The following is a 5,221-nucleotide window of genomic DNA, read 5'->3' as shown; positions in this document are numbered from 1 at the left end:
TTAGAATATCCAATTGGCAATTTAGCAACACTTTTTTTTTGTTTGTTGGTGTATTTAGGAAATAAATAACAAAATGCAAAATTAATTTTAGACTATTCTCTCTCTCTCTCTCTCTCTCTCTATATATATATATATATATATATATATATATATATATATATATATATATATATATATATATATATATATATATATATATATATATATATATATATATTCAATGATTCGGTTTATGACATCTTCAAATTGCATTTCAGAAACCTTGAACTCTAGATAAGAGTCTAATACCACTATATACTTATTTTGGTTTTTCGAATGCAAAATTACTGTTACCTATTTTGGGATTCTTTTTGTTTGTTGGTTACTCGAATATTCACATTAAGCACATGATTATCTCTACAAATTATTATCATCTTTGAAATTGTATGATGAACGATACAACTTGGAATCCAAGATGCTAGAGTAAGCGTGAAGAAAAATCCTTACAAATCATCTTAAATGTTATATAAGTTCTATAGTGTTGAATAATAAGAAAACACTTACCTCCATTATCTTAATATGTTTGTAAATATAAAACTTATAAGCTTCTACAAGTGATTTGCAACATAGATACTAGTAGTCATATTATGTTTTCTGATAAGACCGAGATATTCTATATTCAATATGAAGTGCTAAAACAAATCAGTTAACAAGAATGATATGGAATGAAATGAGCTCAATCTCCAATAACAAAGCACAAAGAACATTTCGCAATTTGGAACTATTCTATGAGTGCTAGACGGCTACAAAAAGATCAATACAAAGGAAAGTGTGCAGTGCACTATGTATAGACAGACTATGCTAAGAAACTGAAGATGGACAGGCCCATTTCAGAATTAGAATATGTACAAAAAAATTCTAAACATAACCATTTGACACAACAAATAATAGACCTAACAATCTCTCCTTTGTGTCAAATTGGGAGGTCTTCATGGTTGTTTTTTCGCATCAAAAATCCTTGGCATAATTTTCTGAAGTGAGCCTCAAAATGATAGATACCAATATATCATATTCGAAACACATTTTACATCAGCAGCATAATTGGCTTTATGAGCTTTAGCAGAGGACATGATTGTTTTGAGAGCCGACGATGAGTATAGGTGTTTTTCCTTTAAAAAAACATGCAGTTCTGAACCACTTCACCTTCCTTTCTCTTTTAAAGAATGCTCCAATTTTTCTTTCGAATAATCCCTATCCTCAAGTGTTGGATGTCTTTTGGTTGTTCTTCTGGCCTCCTCTTCAGAATAGATGCGATCTCAACATCCATCTTCGCTATTTCAAGAATATAACACTTGATCATCCGCTTCAAGTGTTCAATACTAGGATTATACTTCTGAACATCCTTCGCCATAATGTAGAATAGAGATAACCAATCGTAGGGGTTCATGAATGGCAAGTCAGCCAATGTGAACTCATGAAGCACATGATTGGCACCTCGAAATCCTTTAAATTGAATATTCAAGAAGTCTTCAGTCTGAATCGGCAATCCTACCTTCAATGCCGTGATTCTCTTTAAGCTCCATGTCTCATACTGCGGTTTCGCATATTTCAAGTTAAACGAAAAGAGCTTTCGGTTTACTGCATCATCAAAGAGCATGGGTTTCTTAATATTTTCAAACCACTAAAAGAGAAATGCCCTTAGAGTAATGGGAAAATCAAATTGACCTTCCACATCATTATTTAAGTCGAACGATATCATTGGCTCCAGCTAGTAGATATTCAGATCATCTATGGCTTCTTTCTGTATACGCTCATGAGACCAAACTGGAAACAAAGATTTCTGAGTTTCAAGGACTAGTTTTGCATTCTTGGCTTCAACTTCTTCTGCCTCGAATTTCTTTTGAAGATCCATGAGTTCGTCAAGCTGTTTATCTCTTTGCTCCCTAGCCATCCTTTCCGATTTATACAATATCGGATTATCATCATTATCTTCTTCCAAAAAACCTTTTCCTTTGTCTTTACCTGAACCGAAAGCTTCATTATCCTTCCGATCAGTTACCTTCTTGATATTTTCTTCCTCGTCTCCCCATTGTTTTGTAGGAGCCCTGCTTCCTGAAACACCTTGTATCTGATTTAGCATGGTGAATACAAGTTGAATCTTTTCAGAGAGGTTATGTTTAATAGAGACAGTGAATGAGGAATCGTGAGTTTCAACGATTTGCATCAAATATTGGTTAATATAAAAAATGCACCCTTTAACTAAAGATCTCTCTTCTTAAAGTTGGGCAATTTTTTGGGTAGCATTCTTCAGCTTCAAATTAAGAGCCTTGGTTTTCTGAGTTTTCTTTACCAATTCATCCATGATCTTATTCTCATTAGGTAAGTCATATTGTAACTTTGTAAGCTGTTGAGAAATTGACAAATTAAGATGATTGTTATCAAGCTTAGCATTTGCTTGGAGTTTGGAGAGAGCTTCTTTCTCAAACTTCAATGAAGTATGAAATCCTTCGATAACCTTTTTCATATTGGTTGTGTTTTTGTCGGAGGAGATTCAGAAATCATTCATAAATTATTTCACTTCTTGATGTAATTTTTCGACTTTTCCGGTTGCTTCAGAAATCCTCTTCTCAGAATCATGGATGACCTTGGAGGATTCTTTAATGACTTTTTCATTTGTGGAGGTGAGCATCTCAACAGTGGCCTTGTGAGTGGTGAGCGTATCTCCCACTTTGTTGAAGGGAAAGCGTTGGAATGCTCTAGGATCAAGTCAAGCCTCCCATTCAACTTCTTGAACCGACACTTTGTCATTGGAGCGTCATCTTCGTTACTGTTGATATTGATAGTGAATGCGTTGAAGACAAAATCAGTAAACGTTTCATGATCGTCTCCAAACATCATTTCTTCATCCTCGTTGAAAGGAGGAGCAGTTGATGTGCCTTGTTCGGAAGTCACACCGATATTGACATTTTCCCCCACATCAGATGCATTGATAGGAATGCTTGAAGTTTGTATCTCCTCTAAAACGGATTTGATTACAGGGATTTTCGGTGGAGTTGAGACAGGTGATGTTATGGTTATCGTGGATTCGGTAAAGATTGGTGAGGAAAGGGGAGCTAAAAGTATGGGTAGTGAGGTTTGAATATAGGTTGTTGTTGGGGAATTTGCGGGTAAGGGTGGAATGGATGAGATCAGAATTGTTGTGGGGATGGATGAGGTTTTGGTTTCGAAAGATGTAGGGTTAAATGGTCGGGTGGAGGTGGAAGGGTGAGGTTTAAAAACGATTCTTTGATAAAGGAGTTAAAAATATCTGAGGTGGGAACATACGAGGACGGAGGAGATGATGCCTTCGAAATAGGTTCTAAAGTTGGTGTTTCTGAAGTGTGGGTTGTATCCTCTTCCTCATGATGTTAAGTATTAGTTACTTGTACTTTCGATACAGTCCTCTCTTCTAAATGTTGTTGCAGAATAGAACTGGGAGTTCGGGGTTTCAGAGCAGGTTTCTTGGTTTTCTTCGGAACCCTCACAATTTTTGAACATGAAGCTTTTGATTTTCTCTTTCCTCCTCTTTTTGGCTTGTCTCCTGCATCGATAACCTGTTGTAGTTATGCAGTGTCACAACCCGAAATTTCTGTCTGGTAAAGACAAACACAGTAATGAAAGGTCAAACTTATAGGTTTATATGCCTAATATAAGGTAGGGTTGTGTGTTAAGGAGTGAACCACTAAGGAAATGAGTTTGGAGTATAACATTCGGGCCTTAAACCTCATCAAGTGAGGTTCATGGCCACAAACCAGGTTCACGGCCATGAACCCACCTTAGGCCGTGAACTCTATGTATATATATGAGTTTGGTTCATTTTTTCCTTCACTTCTTCTTCCCTTGACTGCAATCATCCCATTCTCTCTTAAGTATCATCAACCGTGAACCCTCCTTTCTCCTCAAAAATTGTAAGAAGCTCACCCCTTGCTTGTTTGTAACATCCGGGATCCCAGGTATATTATTTTATTCATTTTATTTTGGGGTTTGTGGAGGGACTCGACGAGTTGGTGCTTAGACTCGCCGAGTAGGGTCGCGAATTCTTATCCAGGTTAATGACCGGACTCGGCGAGTCCGCGCTATTTAATGAAACCCTAATTTCGTGGGTTTGGGACCTATTTAAAGGCCCTTATGGCTGTTAATTGCGGCTACCAAACCCTAAAGAGAAACCCTAAGAGAGCTAGAGCATTTGTGAGGGAGAAGAGGCTATTTTTGATCCTTGTGTTAGTGTTATTGCAAGAAGAAGATGACCAGGGCAAGAGGGCGCTGAAGAGGGTTCTATGATGTGATGTTCAGAGCCAGAGACATCATTCTTGAGGTATTGATTCGACCCTTCTTCAGTTTTAGTGATTATTTTTGGAGTTAGGGTTTTCTAGACCCTTTAGAGACTAGATTTGGTGAACATTTGGCCCCTTCTTGTGTTAAGGCTTTGGATCTGGATCCAAAGAAGTCCAGAGACCTTAACCCTCTAAGCTGTATGTGTATTAACGGAAGGAATGAGACTAGGATGTTATATTAGGGGTCATTTCTTCAAATAGAGTTCTTGAGCCCTTGCATGTGCACCAAGATCAGAACTTTCCGTGATTATCATGCTTGGGAAGGCCAGATTTATAGATTGGAGGAACGGATCTGCCCTCAGGAGGTCATTTCAGTTTGAGCATGGCATGAACTCGTCGAGTCAAAGGGCAGACTCGACGAGTATGGCTAGGGTTTTCCCGATAATCACACAGTTGGTGACTCGCTGAGTTGAGGAACGACTCAGTAAGTTGGAAGGGAACTAGAGGACTTGGTCCACGTCTGGACTCGTCGAGTCAAGTTTCGGACTCGACGAGTTGGGAAAAGTTGTCCCGCGATTCGCGATCAGCGTTGATTTGATGAGTGGAGGGTTGACTCAGTGAGTCAAATAAGGACCAGGAGTGTGAAGGACACACATGGACTCGCCGAGTCACATTGGTGCACTCGACGAGTCTGGTCAAGGTTGACGGTTGACTTTTGTCGACTTTGGGGTTTGGTCAACATAGTTAATAGAGACCATGGAGGGGTAAAATGGTCTTTTACCCACTATCTAATTAGAGAGGGAAAGAGTAATCGCCGGTTTAATTAGAGTTGAGACTTCAAGTGTTAATTAGAGATGTTTTCCTTATGTGTTAGGCGGTGGCAAGTTCGAGATTCAAGTGTGAAGATATCTGCTTTCTGCTTGCCAGGT

The sequence above is a fragment of the Lactuca serriola genome, chromosome 4, assembly GCF_051521515.1.
Source record: "Lactuca serriola cultivar US96UC23 chromosome 4, Lser_US96UC23_V15, whole genome shotgun sequence".
In the NCBI taxonomy this organism is placed as follows: domain Eukaryota; kingdom Viridiplantae; phylum Streptophyta; class Magnoliopsida; order Asterales; family Asteraceae; genus Lactuca; species Lactuca serriola.
This window is presented reverse-complemented; position numbering follows the sequence as displayed.